Below are 18,361 nucleotides of genomic sequence, written 5' to 3' on the forward strand. Positions count from 1 at the left end.
AATGGTAAATGCTGGGACTTTCAAGACAGCCCTTAAGACTGTGGAACAGACCTCTAAAACATGGGTTCAAAAATATATTACTTCTCAATAAATAATGATGTAACATAAATTATGAGGAACTTCACGAGTCTAAAGAAACAAAAGCAGGTGAGCTGTAAGCCAACTTCTCAGAAAGATACTAAGGAAGGAGATAGAGATTTGGGGAGTGATGATCACAGGTGATCTTACTCGGCTAATGTTTTTGTTGTTATTGTTGTTGATGATGATGATGATGCTTACAAAGGCTGACAGATTCCTGATTTCAGGATCAGCCTGTGACAGAGCAAGTTTAGGCCCAGGTGTGGTACAAATGGTAATTTTAGGACTGGGTGTCACCCAGCTAGTTTAGCATCTGTGCTTAACAGAGGCAGGCAGATATCTGCTTTTGTAAGGTTAAAAGAAAATGTGTGCTTGCTGTCTCGTAAGAATTAAGTTACTGTGGATACAGGATGCTGTTTCTTAAGATAATCAAAAGGAAACTGGGAGTAAATGACTGGGTGGATAGATATAATGATAGATTGTTTAATGGTATGCAGGAGATGACCTATCAAGTGAATTTTTTAGAATAGCAGGAGATAACTGCTTGGTGGACAGTCTCCAGCAGAACAGACAGAGAGTTGTCTGGAGATCTCTAGAGCAAGCAGATCAGAGAGAAAGCAGAACACAGAGAAAGGAGGATGGAAAGCTGTCTCCTGCAGAGCCTAGATGGATAGCTTGGACCCACAATTTGACTGCTAGTTCTTGGTTTTCCTGTTCCCAGATACCCCTTCTCTCAGAATGCCCCTCCGAGACCAGGCTTGGTCCTTGGCAACAGGGGTATATTTTGATTACCACTACATTTTAAATCTAGATGTCAGGACTTACAGAAAGTGTCTTCTTCATGTAACCATCCAAGTGGTTGCCAGGTACCAGTTTATACCCAACGTTTTTGATAGAAGTGTAGTTACAGACTAGTGAACTGCCATTTGAGTGCTAGGAAATGAAACACATTTGAGCAGTGCTCTTAACAACCACTGAATGATCCTGCAGTCCACTAACCCACTTTCAATAAAACAAAAGAGAGTACTATCCATAAGAGATTTGAGATACAAGGACCAGCTTTGAGGACATCTGTAAGAAAATAGTAGAGTTTCTGGAAATGAATCTGTGTGTGCTTCAGGTGACAGAACTAAAAAAAAGTAGGGATACCTAAGACCTTGTGGTTAAGGCAATTTCATCATAATTGCTCAAGTTGCTGAACAAGAAACTCTAAGTTTTGATGTTTTCCCTGTGGAATTTTGGGTTCATTTGTTCTGTTCATTCTTTACTATGCTCTGATTCTTTCTGGTAAGGCTTGTTTCTTTTGTGACATTGTAGGTTGAAAACAACAATCTCTCTTAAGGATATGGTACAGTGTGGTCAGATAAAAAGTTGTTTTCGCTTTTGAAGAAACACATGGTAGTTAAATGAGAGTGGATCCCATAGACTCATATGTTCGAATATATATTTTCTAGATTGTGGTAATGTTTGGGAAGGATGTTAGGTGTGGCCTTTTTGGAAGAGGGGAGTCACATGGGTACATTTTCAAGCTTTAATATTTTCTGATCATGCCCACATTGCTAGCTCCCTCTTGTCTGGAGGTCAAAACATGAGCTCTCAGCTCTGCCTGATACCATGTGTTTATGCTTCCATTATTGACTCTAAAACTTTGGAACTAAAAAGCCCGATTTATTGCCTTCAATTCTAACTTGCTTTGTCCATGGTATGTTTTATGATAACAATAAAAATAAATATACTGAAGTATTCTGTGGAAGATCAGAACACAGAAAATCTTTCCTTCCAAATGTAGAAAACAGAGAGGAATATTTTTCAAATTTTATCTCTAGAGCATTTATGATCTGTCCCATGCCTTTACAGTTAGGACTGATACAAGATTGGCAGGTATAGACTTCCCTAAAGAAGCAACCATTTTAAGAACTTTCACCTTTACTTTCAATGCAACCAATATCCAATAATTTCTCAACTCCATTTTATATAGAAGACCATCATGCTAGGAATGCCCAGAAGTATAGGATTAAATATATTCTACTCTTTATTACTGATTCGATATATATGATATATTATAGTTTAATTTGTGAATCAAGATCAGTTGATATTCTCAATGAGACCTAGTCTCAAAAAAAAAAAAAAAGATAAATCAAAATTAGGTCTGTTAAGGGCCAGTTGACTATTTTTTTCTTCCTATTCCTAATCCTAAAGATAACATTTGATTAATTTCTATATTGTTAACTATGGTCTTTTCTCTAATTATGTCCTAAGGGAAAGGACAACTTGTCATTTTTACTTGTTTTTCCTCTATAATCTTGAGACTTGCATAGTGTAAATTGCTACCACTGTTTATGGTATGTTTTTAGAACTGGCCAATTAATTCAATTTCTAACTGCAAAGCAATTCCAGTTTTGTAATCACTTACTATGTATCTTAGCCTTGAGTTTGAATATAAAAAGTTTCTCTGCTTTGACTCAGGGCTGCTTCTTGATCCTAATACAGAGGAAACCATAGGATTGGCCTAGAAATAAAATAAATCTTTACATCACATCATTTTGGTCATTGATCCCTGGTTCTTGCCAGCACAACAGGATCCACCCTTTAATAAATAGGTCCATTTGAGATGGGTTATATTATAGAATGTAGACCATTGTGGCCTCAAATTCATGGATATGAATTTGCCTCCAAACTGCTGGGATTCATAGCAGATGCTATCATTCTTAGCAATATTCATTTCTGAAGATGATTGTAAGGCACTGGAGCTAAATACATGTAATGACTTTAAGAGTCATTGTATTGTCCCCATCTATGTTAGTAATTTTGTTTTTCTTTTACCCTCTGTGTGTGTGTGTGTGTGTGTGTGTGTGTGTGTGTGTGTTATGTAGCATTGGCTATCCTAAAAGTCAGTTAATTCCCTATCTTGGTGTTCTGAATGCTGTGATGGGAGAAATGCATGGCTATGCTCAGCTTGTCAATAAGCCTCTCTCTCTCTCTCTCTCTCTCTCTCTCTCTCTCTCTCTCTCTCTCTCCTCACACACACACACACACACACACAGAGAAATTAAGCTGTTATTTTATTTGTATAGTTGTTTTGCCTCTGTATTTTTGTTTGCTGTGGATGCCTGATGGCCACAAAGGTCAAGAAGGCTAGGAGATGGTTTTGGAACCTCTGGAAGTTAATTTTTACAAATAGTATTAAGGTGCTTTATGTACTTTGATGGAAACCTAGGTGCTCTGAAAGAAACTGCAGTGCTCTTAGCTTTGGAGGCATATTTCACCCCAAGTTTTCTTTCTTTTTTTTATTTTTCTTTTCTTTTCTTTTTTGATGAAGGATATTTTTTGTTTATTATTATTATTATTATATCTTTTTTACAGTTCAGTGCTTTTCCCCCTTGCAGTCCTTCCTTCGACAGATTCTCTTCCAATTCCTTCTTCCTAGTCTCTCAATAGGATGTCCCCCACATCCCACCCACACCCCACCAGACCTTCCCAGTCCCTGGGGCCTCAAGTCTCTTGTGGGTTAGGTGCATTTTCTCTCATTGAGTTCAGACAAATTCCCAGAACTCAAAAAGGTAAACAAATTGAAGGGCCCAAGTAAGGATGCCTCAATCTCACTTGGAAGGGAGAAGGTAACAATCATGGTGGGTGGGGGTGGGGCAAAAGGAGGAAGGGACCTGGAGAGGAGACAGGGAGGGGAAAGGGGTACATGATCAGGTATTGCAGGGGAGGAAAACAGGAGTAAAGCCCTGAAGGCCAGCAGAAATAATGGAACCAGGCAACTTCAGGAGGTAAGAGGCAGGGTAACCTTCTAGAATATACCAGAGACCTGGGAGGTGAGACATGCTCAGGACTCAAAAGGAGGAATCTTATATGAAAAGTCCAACAGTGGGGAGAAGGAACTTGTAGAGTCCGCCTCCAGTAGAAAGACAGGGCATCAAGTGGAGGGATGGGGTTGCCATCCCACAGTCAAAAACTGACCCAGAATTGTTCCTGTCTGAAAGAACTACAGAAAGAAAACTGAAGAAGAGACTGAGGGAAAGGAGGTCCAGTGACTGGCCCAAATTGAGATCCAGCTCAAGGGGAGGCTCCAAGGCCTGACACTATTACTGATGCTATGGTGCACTTACAGACAGGAACATAACATGGCTGCCCTCCAAGAGGCCCAACAAGCAACTGAAAGAGTCAGATGCAGATACTTACACCCAACAGAAGCTGGGGAACCCTGTAGTTGAATTGGGGGAAGACTAGAAGAAGCTGAGGAGGAGGCCGACTCCACAGGAGGACCAGCAGTCTCAACTAACATGGACCCCTGAGATCTCTCAGACACTGAGCCACCAACCAGGCAGCATGCACTAGGTGATATGAGGCCTCTGACACATATGCACCACCTTAAGTTTTCTATTCCTGATAATATTCTTGTCCAAGGCATTCTAGGTCACCCGAGGGACCAACTTCTTTTATATAGATCCCTGCAGGTATCACATAGGAAAGTAAACCATGGGAAGACGGGAGAACCGAAACCCAGAGCAGATTGACTTTGTTAACCTAGATCACACTGGGAGAATCTAGTAACTGGGGAATCTTTGCTAGCCTATTTAGGACACAGTTTAATTTGGGAAAAGATTTACAGGTAACAATCAATCCAATCAGTCTACTTCTAGAGATACAATAAAGCATAATTTGTGACTACATAGAAACTCTTTTACAAAGCATAAGTGACCAAGAGGGTGGTTTCTATAGCTGAAAGACCTAGAATTTAATGTGGCCTCTGACCAATAGCATAGAGGTCAGTTAATCACAAATTACATGTGGCATCTCTTCTAAGGATGGGTAAGAGTCTAGCGAAGAAAGAGTATGGGATAAACATTCTTGGGAATTTGGGTTAGTTAAGTCTACCTCTGTAGCAAGATAGGTGAGGTTTTCCTCCACAGATGTCAAAGAGGTCATCAGGTCATTAATAAAATCCACTCCCAGCCTTTCACAGTGAAAGTAGGTATTTTTCTTTTCCTGTGTGTGTGTTGATCTCCCTGCCTCTTTTCTATCTCTGTATCTCTCTGCCTCTCTGTCTCTCTGTCTCTGTCTCTCTCTGTCTCTCTCTGTCTCTCGCTGTCTCTCTCTGTCTCTGTCTCTGTCTCTCTCTCTCTCTCTCTCTCTCTCTCACACACACACACACACTCAATAATTTTCACTGTTATTTTATTTGTATGGTTGTTTTCCCTCTGTGTGTGTTTTTGTTTCCTGCACATGCTTATTGGCCAGGAAGACTAGGAGGGATAGGAGATGGTTTTGGAACCCCAGGAACTTGATTCACAAATACTAATGAGCTGCCTTAAGTAGTTGAACCGAAACATGTACACTCAGAAAGAAACTGCAGTGCTCTTAGCTTTGGAGGTATTTTTCACCACAAGTTTTCTAATCGTGTTGAAGGCATTCTTGTTCATCTGGTTATGTAACTTCTCTTATAGGGACCCCTGAAAGTATCACATGGGAAAGCAAACGATGTTAAGAGGATTGAAACACAGTGCACTTTGACTTACTTTGTTAACCTAGATGATACTTGGGGAATCTAATACATGTGGGATCTTTGCCAGCATGTTTAGAACACAGTACAATTTGGGAAAAGATTTACAGACAACAATCAGTTCAATCAGTCTACATCTAGGGAGAGAATAAAGCTTCAGGTGTGACGACATAGAAACCTTTCCAAAGTACAGGTGACCAAGGTGGTTTAATTTAATGTGGCCTCTGATCAATAGCATGGAGGTCAGCTAACCAAGCTGCATGTGGCATCTACCCAGATGATGGACGAGAGTCTAGGGTAGAAAGGGTCTGGAATAGTCATTCTGGGGAACTTGGGTTAGTTAGGTCTACCTCTGTAGCAAAACAGAAGTGAGGTCTGCCTCCAAAGATGGCAAGGAGGTCGGTCATCAGGTCATTAAAAATATCTACTTCCTGCCTTTCCCATTGAAAGTAGTATTTTATGTCCATCATTGGGAAGAGAACCCTGTGTATTTGACATTCCTGGTTTCCCTAGTAACCTGTGTTTGCAAGGACTTCTGTGCCCCCAACAACCTGCTGCTCACTAAAAAAGAGAATTCTCTGCAAGTGGGACAATTAGCCTCAGGAAAACTGAACTCCCTCTGTGGTTATTCAATGCAATTGATGCAATGTGGTCAGGTCTGAAATCAGATGCACACCAACAACTGAAATGGACTCAACATGCTTTATTCATATCTTGGAACATACTTATTCACTCATACTTCAGTAGGAAGAAATTGACTAGAAAGTATTAGGGATGTGATGGAGCTAGGACCAAAGGGGACAACTGATATAACACATTTTAATTAAAAAGTATAAAAATAAAATTTTAATTTAAAGACTCAGTAGAGGAATATCTTAGAAGTTAAGTGCAATTGATGTTGTTGCAAAGGATTCAGGTTCCATCCCTAGAAACTGCTTCTGCTCTAATTCCAGTCCCAGGCATCTCCTTTGGTTGTCTGGCCTCTGTGGGTGCAAACACATGCACACACACCACACACACACACACACACACACACACACACACACACACTTTCATAGTGTCATTTACTTGATTTTCAGTGAAGCCCTTGTAGTACAAGATGAACTTTCCAGAGGCATTTCTGTCCACAATTTTTATAATTTACATATAATTCTGGATGACTTTGAGCTAAGAATGCCCATAAATATCTCTGCTTTAATATCTGACCATATTCAGAAGAAGATTTAATTATCATACAAAAGAAGTAGGCAAAGCTATGTATGAATATATACAGATTCCAAAAGTAAAATCTCTATGCTTCCTTTTTGGAAGAAAGACATTGCCACAGGAAAAAATCTTTCCCAGCTGTTCTGTCTTGTCTATTGTGCTAGCTATTCTTGGTAGTCAAATTGGCCACATTTGGAATTAATTAACTAAAACTGAGTTGGGTACTGGGAGGGATTTTTATTAATTATAGTTTCAGACCTGGGGAAAGTGCTTTTAATCTGGGTCTTTTGAGGTGATAAGATCCACCTTTAATTTAGGCTATAGCTTCTGGTGACACCCTACATATATAGAGGACATTGAAGATGGTAGGTCTTTCTCTTTGTCTTCTTGCCCCTAGCAAGTACAATTTTTTTGTGGGGGGGGTGGCGCATTACAGCCTATTTCTTGGAAATTCAGGTACATACTGAAGACCAACTGAAACATCCAGCCACATGGACTGGACCACTATTCCATTCTTCAACTTTCCACTGGTAGACAGCCATTGTTGGAGTAGTTGAACCACAGCCTGTGGTTTATTTATTTTAATAAATCCATTTTATACATAATTGAGATTCAGTCTATCAGCTCTGTTCATCTGGAGAACCTTTACTAATATAGGTGTGAGTTTGTTGTTGTTCTGTTTGTTTTACCAACCCACTGAGGACAATGTGCTGATTAACAACAGTGCTCCATGGTGTTTGACACGTGTTTCCTGCTTTGCTCTGAGCCTTGTCTCATAGTCATCAGGTTGAAAGTGCTTGCAGTTTACCTGAACTCAGCCTGAAGCAACAAAACAAAATCTTGTGTCCTAAAGAAGGGGGATTGCCTTCTGAGTGCTGGAATTGGAGCTCAGGCAAGCTCCAAACTTTCAAAGCAGTGAACCCAGGGTCTTTACAGGATTCTCCTTAGATGCATTTGTAGCACCCTCTAAAGAAGACCACAAGCCATGCCCTGGTGAGTGTGGGGGTCTCCATCACCAGGTCAGGAGGAGCATGTCTACTGAGCTATCCAAGTCTGATCTGCTGGGACTGAGATGGACTATCAGACTGCGGTTTTGTTGGTCCATGTGGTGGTCATAGCAGAACCCCTTTGCCTCTGACCCTTCCCTTCCTGAGTGTGGATTCCCAGGGGGGCTCTAGAACCCTGGCAGTGGAAAGGTGTGGTACTTGAATGTCACTCTCCAGTGTGTACACACAGCCATTGCTTTTGTTGTACAGCAGGAAGACATTGGAAATGTGAGAGTTTTGTTTCTAGGATTTGTGAACCTTCTACATTCAGTTTTGTGTGGACGGTTTTATAAATAATTTAGCAGAAAAGAGCTGATAGGGACCATCCTTCAGAAACACTTGATTGGAATCTGTAGGCAGCCGCATGCCCAAAAGATGGCGCCAACCTCTGGTACACCACCATTGCACAGGCCATTGCGCAGGCGCCAGCCCGAATCTGGTGCCAGCCTCTCCTGAGCGGGTGTTACATATCAAAGTGCCAACAGACTGACGAATCCCAGGAGGACACGTAGCTCTCCCCAGTGCTGGGGTGGATATAAGCAGTCCTCCCGGGGTTTCCAGAGTTCCACCGTAGCATAGAGGTGTTCCTGAAATAAAGAAAGGCTGTTGAGAAGAATCCGACCATGTTGTGTCTTTTCTTGCTGGACAAGGTGAGCGCAACAAAGTGGTGGCCCGTATGGGGAACGGAGGATATCATGGATTCAGAACTCTTCAGCTGAGGAACGGTGGTACCGGTAAGTCTCCCAAAATTGATCCCTGGGTTAAAGGGGGATAAAAAGGAAAAGAAAAGGGAGGAAAAATAAAAGGAATCAGTGATAAAGAAAAGGAAATAGTGAAGAAAAGAAAAAGGAAAGGAAAGGAAAGAGGAAAGAAAAAGAAAGAGAAAAGGAAAGAAAAAACAAAGGAAAGGAAAGAAAGAAGGGAAGGAAAGAAAGGATTGAGATGATAAGGTTCCCGGCTTTGGGACAAGTTAAGATTCATAAGTTATGCTTTTTCCTCCCATTGACCCTTTGTGGGTAGGTCTGATAGTTTTGGTCTTGTTTGTTCTGATATATGGACTCTGTTACTGTTTGAATTGTCAGGCAGTCAGGACAGGTCAGAAAATCCTTATAGAGCAACAAGAGAGTGTGTCGGAAGAGGATAAAGGCTTAAAAAGAAATAAGAAAAAGAAAGGAATATAAAATATAAAGATATAGAGGATAACATAAAGATACAAATGATAATATAAAAAATGAAGAACAAAAAATTAAGTCAATTTACCCTCCTCTCGAGGACTTTGACTAAAGAGGCAGCCTTCATCAAAGGCTTAAAGATAGCTCTCAGAGAAAGAGGAGTAACTATTAGAAGCAGCCACTGTGCAGAATTCCCAAAGAAGGAGAACAAATGAAAATAAGCTATTTCAGAGCCCTCCTAGGGACAGAAGGAAAACGGGAGACGTCCTGCTTCCTCTCTGGCTCCTATGGAGATATTTTTAGCTCCGGATAGGATATCTGTGTCCCTTTGAGACATCAAGTTATATTCCCGTCTATTGTCTGGTTTTGATGCACCAAATTGTCTATATGTCTGTCAATTCATGTTTGTTTTTGTTTGGATGATTGAATGATTGTTGTTCTGTGTTTCATGTTGAAAAATATAAAAAGCAGTCTCAGTCTGCACAGCAAAAACTGATTAGTTAGCTGCACGGTGGCTGGGACTCAAGTACGATTGCAAATGGAGCTCTTAAAGGGGCAGGCAGCCTTTTGCTTGTAACAGAAAGTTAGCTTAAAATTGGAAACTCAAGGTTGGAGTCATTCTAAACAACATGAACAAACCTAAGCAAACAGGTCATATGTAAAAGCAGTGTACAAAGGGTAGAAAGAGTAGGTTTGAAAAGAAAGTACATATCTTTACAAATAGAGGGAAAAACCTTTCAAGGTATAATGGATACAGGAGCGGATAAAAGCATTCTATCCAGTAAATTATTCTCAGAAAAGCAAGGAAATGATGAAAGGAATGGGATATATACCTGGACTAGGTATTGGAAAAATTTTACAAGGTAGAATTTCACCAGTTAAAGCCACAGAAAAAGCAGACAAGAAAGGGCTGGGTTTTTTCTAGAGGCTGCTGAGGAGCCTTTGCCCATTCCGTGGCGTATGGAGGACGTGGTGTGGGTTCCTCAGTGGCCTTTACCCTCTGAGAAGTTAAAAGCAGCTAAAGAATTAGTGCAAGAACAATTAGACCTGGGACATGTGGAACCCACACAATCACCCTGGAATACCCCTATTATTGTTGTAAAGAAAAAGTCAGGTAAATGGAGATTGTTACATGACCTAAGAGCCATTAATGCACAAATGCAAGTTATGGGTCCTGCACAAAGAGGACTCCCCCTACTCTCGGCTCTACCTAAGGATTGGAGAATTATAGTAGTAGATATTAAAGATTGTTTCTTTTCCATCCCATTAAATAAGAAAGATCAACCTAGATTTACATTTACCTTGCCTTCTATTAATCATATGGAGCCTGATAAAAGGTATCAAGTGTGGGTATTGCCCCCAAGGAATGACAAATAGCCCTACCATATGTCAGTTATACGTAAAAAAGGCTTTACAACCAGTTAGAGATGGTTTCCCCTCTTAAAAATTGTCACTATATGAACGATATTGTGATTTGTGAACCTGAAGAAGAAAGTATACAGCAAGCTTATGGCTTGCTTAATGAAACTTTAAAAAATAATGGCTTGATTATTACACCAGAAAAAGTACAGCAGTCTAATGTTAGTCATTATTTAGGAGCCACTATTACTCTACGGTGCGTCACCCCACAGAAGATTAGTATAAGAAAAGATCATCTAAAGACATTAAATGATTTTCAAAAATTATTAGGAGATATAAATTGGATTAGACCTTATTTAAGGATCCCTACTTCAGAATTAAAACCTTTATTTCAAATTTTAAAAAGAGAATCATATATTACCTCATTGAGATAATTAACACCTGAGGCTTCTGATGTTCTTAGGAAGGTGGTTAGTCACTCTACTGGCCTTCCCTACAATCCACAGGGCCAAGGCATTGTGGAAAGAGCATATCGAACCTTAAAAGAACTCTTACAAAAACAAAAAGGGGGAATCGCCCATGGCCAGCCACCCAAAGAACAATTATCTTTAGCCTTGTTTACTTTAAATTTTTTAATTCTGGATGAACATGGTCGTTCGGCTGCAGATAGGCATGCCATGACCTCGCCTATCCTTAAACAGAATGTCAAATGGAAAGATGTCCTAACTGGAAAATGGTATGGCCCAGATCCCATTATTTCGAGATCCAGGGGAGCTGTTTGTGTTTTTCCACAAAGTCAAGAACACCCGATTTGGGTACCAGAGAGGCTGACGCGAAAATTACTCAACCCGACAGAGATATAGATTGTAATAGTTCTGGAAGGACATGTTTGTTAGCAGAATGTTGGCAGGGTATACTGCTGTGGTTGTGAAATTTCTCACCTTTGTGCCTATAGTAGATTTTGAAATGTTTGCCACCTATGCCCATTAGGTGCCCCTTGTATAAAGTTGTATAAACTAATTTCTCTCAGTCTCTTGAACAGATTCACCTCTTATCTAAGTAGGAAATTGGTCGGCTAAAGCGGAGCAGTTGTCCAGAAAGCTGCTCCTCCAGATTGCAAAACTCAACAGCACTCGACTGGACCCCGTCACCTTGGGGGACTTCACCTCCTGGATCACCAATGCCTTCTCATATTTTAAGGAGTGGGTGAGAATGTTGGCCTGGGGAGCAGTGGTCCTCCTGGGTTGTGTCTTTTGTGTCTGGCTGTTGTGTCGATTCAAACGAGAGCACACTCAGTATAAGGCAGTGGTGTACCAAGCATTGATGGCGATTAAAGAAGGCGTCTCCCCTAAAGTTTAGTTCCTCTTTTGTAGAGTTCGCCCTAGGTCATTTAGCAGTTACTGTCACACAGCACTGCGGTATCCAGAGACGGGCAACTTTCCTTATGCACAGACCAACCTAAGGCACAGGGCCCAGTGGCGATAGGGTAACCCTAGGACGGGTAAGGCTGTGACATGAAAGGATCGACCTAAGACAGGAGCCGTGGCCAATGGACAGACTTGCCCAGACCTAGTCCAGCATCATATTATTAAACAAAAAAGGGGGAGATGTAGGCAGCCACATGCCCAAAATATGGCACCGACCTCTGTACACCGGCGCTGTAAACAACGCCATTGCGCAGGCACCAGCCCGAATCTGGCGCCAGCCCCTCCCGAGCGGGTGTTACATATCAAAGTGCCGACAGACTGACAAATCCCAGGAGGACATGTAGCTCTCCCTAGTGCTGGGGTGGATATAAGCAGTCCTCCCGGGGTTTCCGGAGTTCCACCGTAACATAGAGGTGTTCCTGAAATAAAGAAAGGCTGTTGAGAAGAATCCGACCGTGTTGTGTCTTTTCTTGCTGGACAAGGTGAGCGCAACAGGAATCCTTTTACCTTCCTATTACAATGAAATGATTCACAGAAATTCAGCTCTAGGGTACAAAAGGAGCTTCTGATATGCAGAGGTTTCTCAGGTGTGCATGGTGCTGAGTAGGTGGATAGGACAGATTCCATGTCTTGTAACATAATCCACGTGTCAGGAAACAGACAGTAAATTATTCAACATTGTTTTGTATGTGGGCTTCAGCGGAGCTTGTTTTGCCTGAAAGCACAAGGAGGCATGAGGAGCTGCAGAGCCTTCCTGATCACCTCCATTTACAGAGAGAGCTCTAGAGCATGGGGCCTCTCTGTGTGGAAGACAGAGCAATAGTAGCTGGAGGGTCAGAAATATAACAGTTGTCTTAGTTAGGGTTTTACGGCTGTGAACTGACACCATGACCAAGGCAAGTCTTGTAAAGGACAACATTTAATTGAGGCTGGCTTACAGGCTCAGAGGTTCAGTCCATTATTATTAAGGCAGGAGCATGGCAGCATCCAGGCAGGCATGGTACTACATCTTTATCTGAAGGCTATTAGTGGAAGACTGACTTCTTGGCTGCCAGGATGAGGGTCTCAAAACCTATGCCCAAAATGATGCACCTACTCCAACAAGGCTACACCTCCTAATAGTGCCACTCCCTGGGCCATCACAAGCCATTACAACAGTTTAGGGGTCACTTAGAGTTACTTTTATAGGAATTATGAAATCTGTGTTTATTTAATTTGTATACACATACAAGCACAGGTAACATTGGTCAAGTTCACATTTTTCCTGGTATAGATTACTTAGGTATATTGATAAAATCTTGAATATTTTTAGGCTTATGTTTTTGGCTTTTTCTCTTCATCCCCACATTTTTCACAAATATCATACATATTCATGATTCGTGTATCTTTGTTGTAAGTACAGAAGATAAATTTGTGCCAATGTGAACACTATTTCTTCAAAATACTATTGAGAGTTTGCCCATGACATATAGCTTTGGAATTAATGTTCCTGCTAGAAATTGTTAGAAATGTTTAGATGTAACTTGCTCTGTTCTGTGTATACATTCTGGCTAGTGTACCCCGATACCTGACATTCTCTCTCTTCCATCTCTAGTCTGTGGGTGAGCCTTGCCTCTTTGCAGCCTTAAGCTTTTTATTCCTGGGATTCCCTCAGCTTATACCATGTTTTTGTTTCTTGTTGGGAGCCATTAAGACAACACAATTGTCCTGATCTCTGAATTGGGCCTCTCCCCCCCCCAGAAGAAAAGGGGGTCAAAAGCGGGCCACCAACACACTGATTCTGAGAACAACCACAGAATGTTCCAGACCTAAGTCATCACCGATGTCCTGACCACACCCTGATACCGCCAAGTTCCTGCTTCCCTGTGTAACTGCCTAAAGAATGTGCAATTCTATTCCCCCCCCACACTGATAAGTACTTCCTTTGCTTGTGCAATTCTATTGCCCCACCCTTCCCACTAATAAGTATCTGTACTTCCCCTTTTGCTTGTGCATTTAAACCTTGGGCCTGGCTAATACATTGGGGTCTTGATGCAATTCAGAATGTTTCCATGTCGTTATTCACACAAGATCCTTGTCTCTCTCTACCCCACATTTGGTTCTTAGGAGAAGGTCCCCTCGAGACCCTCGAATAACTGGACCTGTTGGACAGGTCAGTTTCTGTATCCATTTTTAGGTCATGAACAGTTGTTTTATTCTTCAACTGTTAGCTTGGTTTTTCTTGGCTTTCTTTAAGGAATTTCTTGGTTTCCTACAATTGTTAGATTGTGTTTACCTGAATTTTTAAAGGGATTTATCCATTTCCTCTTAAAGGACCTCTATCATCTTCATATAGTTGGTTTTAAGGTCTTTTTCTTGTGCTTTCAGGTGTGTTGAAATACTCAGGACCTGCTGTGGGAGGATAGCTTTGTTCTTTTGGTGACATATTTTCCTGGCTGTTTACTGATTATCTTTCTAAGCTGATGTTTAGGCATCTAGGTTTAGTATGAATATAGCTCTAGCTGCTGCTTTCTTTGGGTGGGAGTTTGGTTCCTGGTTTTCTCTTTGCTCTCTGGATTTTCAGAGAGTGTGGTGGTTGACTGTTGGCTGTTTTACTGATCTGTTTGGTGGGTGTGTTCAAGGGAAAATGCTCACTGGTGGTTAAGGGAAAGATGATTTTAGCAATCCACGGGACATTGACAGAAGAGAGCTAAAGCTGCCTCTTGTGTTCTAGTTCAGTGCTAAAGCAAACTCAAAAAACTTGCCTCTAACAATCATGTAGTAGCTCTGTGGATAGCCTAAGTGGTCTTCTGGCAAACATAGCCTATGGTTAAGAAAGTGTATATGCTTGGTCCAGGGAATGGCAGTTTTCAGAAGATGTGCCCCTGTTGGAGTAGGTGTAACCTTGTTGGAGTAGGTGTGTCACTGGGGGCTTGGTCTTTAATACCCTCATTCTAGCTGCCTGGAAGCAAGTATTCTAGCAGCCTTCAGATGAAGATGTAGAACTCTCAGCTTCTCCTGCACTATGCCTGGATTCCACCTTGATGATAATGGACTGAACCTCTAATCCTGTAAGCCAAGTCCCAATTAAATGTTCTTCTTATGAGTTGCCTTGGTCATAATTTCTGTTCACAGCAGTAACACCTAATTAAGACAGAAGGACTATCCTCCCAAGCAGGAACTGGGACATAGAGATGTGAGAGGAAAAGAAGGGCAGTGGGGATGGTTTGTGGTATGTACTGGTATAAAACTGTGTTGCAATGCTTTGAGGAACTATGAGAATTAGGTCTGAGGTAACAGATAGTGGGATAGGTCTTTGGATAGACTGGCAAGAGTTCTGAAGGCCTGGCCTGTGGTTGAGTAGGGGGTGTCTGCCCATACTTGGAGGCTAAGACACAGACATGAGGCAAGAAGGGAAGGGGAGATGGAGATAGTCTTTTGTATCTGCAGGTGACATGGACAGGTGTGAGGAAACTGCAGTCCTAAGGGCACCCTTGCATGTTGGGTCTCAGGGAACAGAAAGTGGGGAAAGTCTAGCAACATTCTACATAGTTCCATATCCAACACCTTATCACTGAGGCACCAGGTTCCCAGGAATCATTTATCTGCTTCTATATTTACTTATTTTTTGTTGTTGTTCATCTGTGAAAGACTGTTTGCTTATTGGATAAGAAGTACTATGTTGGTGGGCAAGCCAGTCAGCAACTATTCATTTTGAAGTATACATTGGCAGTGTTGTCAGTATCATGCTTTCTTATATATACACGTATCAGATCTTTTAGGATACAATAACCTATGATGACGTGAAGGTGAACTTCACTCAGGAAGAGTGGGCTTTGCTTGATTCTTCTCAGAAGAGTCTCTACAAAGGAGTGATGCTGGAAACCTATAAGAATCTCACAGTTATAATTAATACAGTAAACTGTCTTTCACCTTTTGAAAAAACAAAACAGCCATTTCTTTGTTATTGTTATATATTTTTGTAGTTTCAGTAGAAAATGAGGAAGAGCGAGGTGATCGAATCAGCCCTGGTTCTAAAGTTCACTCAAGTTAGTGACTTAAATTTTCCTAATATCCAACAATGTAACATACTTTCTCTGGTACCATATTTTAGGCTACATTTGGGAAGACCATACTATTGAAGACCATTTTCAAAGTTCTAGAAGGCATGGAAGGTAATTTTCATGTGGAAACTGATAAGAATATGCCTCCAAAGAAAGTTTAATATGTCTTGCAAGTTTTAAAGAAAAGAAATAGTGTAAAATAAGTACTGCTTTTAGTTATGGATGATTATTAAATCTCACAAAACCATGTACGTCAATGCCAGATATCTAATTCGTGTTTGCAAGGTGTTCCATTAAGTATAAAGACACAGAAACAATGGCTTAACAGTTATATCACCATTTGAATCATAGCCAGATAAATCCAGGCTATGAAACTGCTATTCTGTTCAATGTTCAATGTCATACCATTAGCTATTGCAAAAGAGAAACACATTGATTAGGTGTTAAGTATATGTCCAAACCTTGTAATAACAAAATAATCTATAGTAAATCTGTTGTTAACCATATACTTGTAATAACATTGCTAAGTTTCATGAGATGGACAGTTCATATGATTCAAGAATGGTTTTGTAAAGAAACCATTAATCCCTATAACATTTCCATGTGAGGAAAAAATAGTCAAACTGTGTGAATGTAATGTGGAACCTTTTCACTTGTTATTCTCTTTTGATATGGTTGTCATATGTTACTATGGATACAAGCCTTGTGAGCAGAGGGGCACTGGAAGAAGCCACATTTCACATTTCCAGAACAATTAGAGGATGTGCCATACACCACACTTTGAATAGACATTCTAAATGTGCTATAAGTTAATAAAGAATTAGTTTTCGAACATTACTGGGGACATTTACCAACTCAAACTGCTGGAAATCGATATGAGTACTAGTGATGTGGAAATTTTTTTTTGTTTGCCTTGGTTCACGCTCCAAATGCAGTATTATTCACATGATAGCAAAACTTATGACTGCGATCATAAGTAATAAAGCTGTGAGTTCTTCCTGTTCTCTTCAAATATGTGTTTAACCTCTCAAAAATGGATGCTATAAATGTGAGCCAAGTAATCAATGCTCTTCCAGTCCCATGCATCTTCAAAGATTCAAAACAACCCATAATGAAGGGGAATACCATTGATGTAAGCAAAGTGATATTACTGTAAGATCAATTGCTCTCTACAGCTAAACCAAATTGAAAATTGAGTTAATACAGATAAAAAGACTCACCAGTATAATCAATGTGAGAAAGCTTTCACATGTGCCAATTGTATTTGCAGGCATGAAGGAAGTTGTACTGGAGAACAACCCTCTGAGTTTATTCAACGCGGTAAAGGCTTTGCATATCAGAGTCATACAGAAAGGCGTGAAAGAACACATGATGGAGAGAAACCCTATGAATGTAACCAATGTGGTAAAGCTTTTGCACAAAGGAGTGGTCTCCAGTATCATAAAAGAACACATACAGGAGAGAGACCCTATGAATGTAACCAATGTGGTAAAGCTTTTGCACAAAGGAGTGGTCTCCAGTATCATAAAAGAACACATACAGGAGAGAGACCCTATGAATGTAACCAGTGTGGTAAAGCCTTTGCAGGAAGCAGTGCTCTCCAATATCATAAAAGAACACATAATGGAGAGAAACACTATCAATGTATCCAATGTGGTAAAGCTTTTTCACAAAGCAATGGTCTCCAGTATCATAAAAGAAGACATAATGAAGATAAACCCTATGAGTGTCACCAATGTGGAAAAGCTTTTTCACAAAGGAGTGGTCTCCAAATACATAGAAAAACACATACAGGAGAGAAACCTTTTGAATGTAACCAGTGTGGTAAAACCTTTTCACACAGCAGTGGCCTCCAGTCTCATAAAAGAACACATACAGGAGAGAAACCCTAGGAATGTAACCAATGCGGTAAAACTTTTTCACAAAGTCGTGGTCTCCAATATCATAAAAGAACACACATAATGGAGAGAAAGCTTTAGAATGTAACCAATATGGTAAAGCTTTTTCACAAAGCAGTGCTCTCCAAATACATAAATGAACACATACAGCAGAGAGGCCCTATGAATTTCATCACTGTGGTAAAGCACTTTTACATCACAGTCATCTTCAAATCCATAAAAGAACACATAATGGAGAGAAACCCTCTGAATGTAACTAATGTAGTAAATAAAGCCTTGCACAAAACAGTCATCGTCTAACACATAAAGGAAGACACACGGGAGAGAAACCCTATGGATATAAGCAACGTGGTAAACCTTTTGCAAGTCACAGTACTCTCCAAGTAAATCAAAGAAGACACACTGGAGAGAAACCCTATAAATTTCATCAATGTGGTAAAGCCTTTGTACATTACAGTCATCTTCAAATACATCAAATACATACTGTAGAGAAACCCTATGAGTGTAGTAGAGGCTTTTCATGTAAAAGTGCTCTTATATATCATAAAAGCACACATAAGACAGTTGAGAAACCCTATGAATGTTATCAATGTGGTACATCATTTTCATATCATGATCATCTT

General features: G+C 40.5%; 1 pseudogene; it reads left to right on the plus strand.

Annotated features, from left to right (window-relative positions):
* Positions 1-17,878, plus strand: part of LOC110287790 (uncharacterized) — a 34,486-nt pseudogene extending 16,608 nt beyond the window's left edge.
* The last annotated feature ends 483 nt before the right edge of the window (positions 17,879-18,361 follow it).

Source organism: Mus caroli, unplaced genomic scaffold (assembly GCF_978045245.1).
Source record: "Mus caroli unplaced genomic scaffold, Mus_caroli_1 scaffold_2, whole genome shotgun sequence".
NCBI lineage: Eukaryota > Metazoa > Chordata > Mammalia > Rodentia > Muridae > Mus > Mus caroli.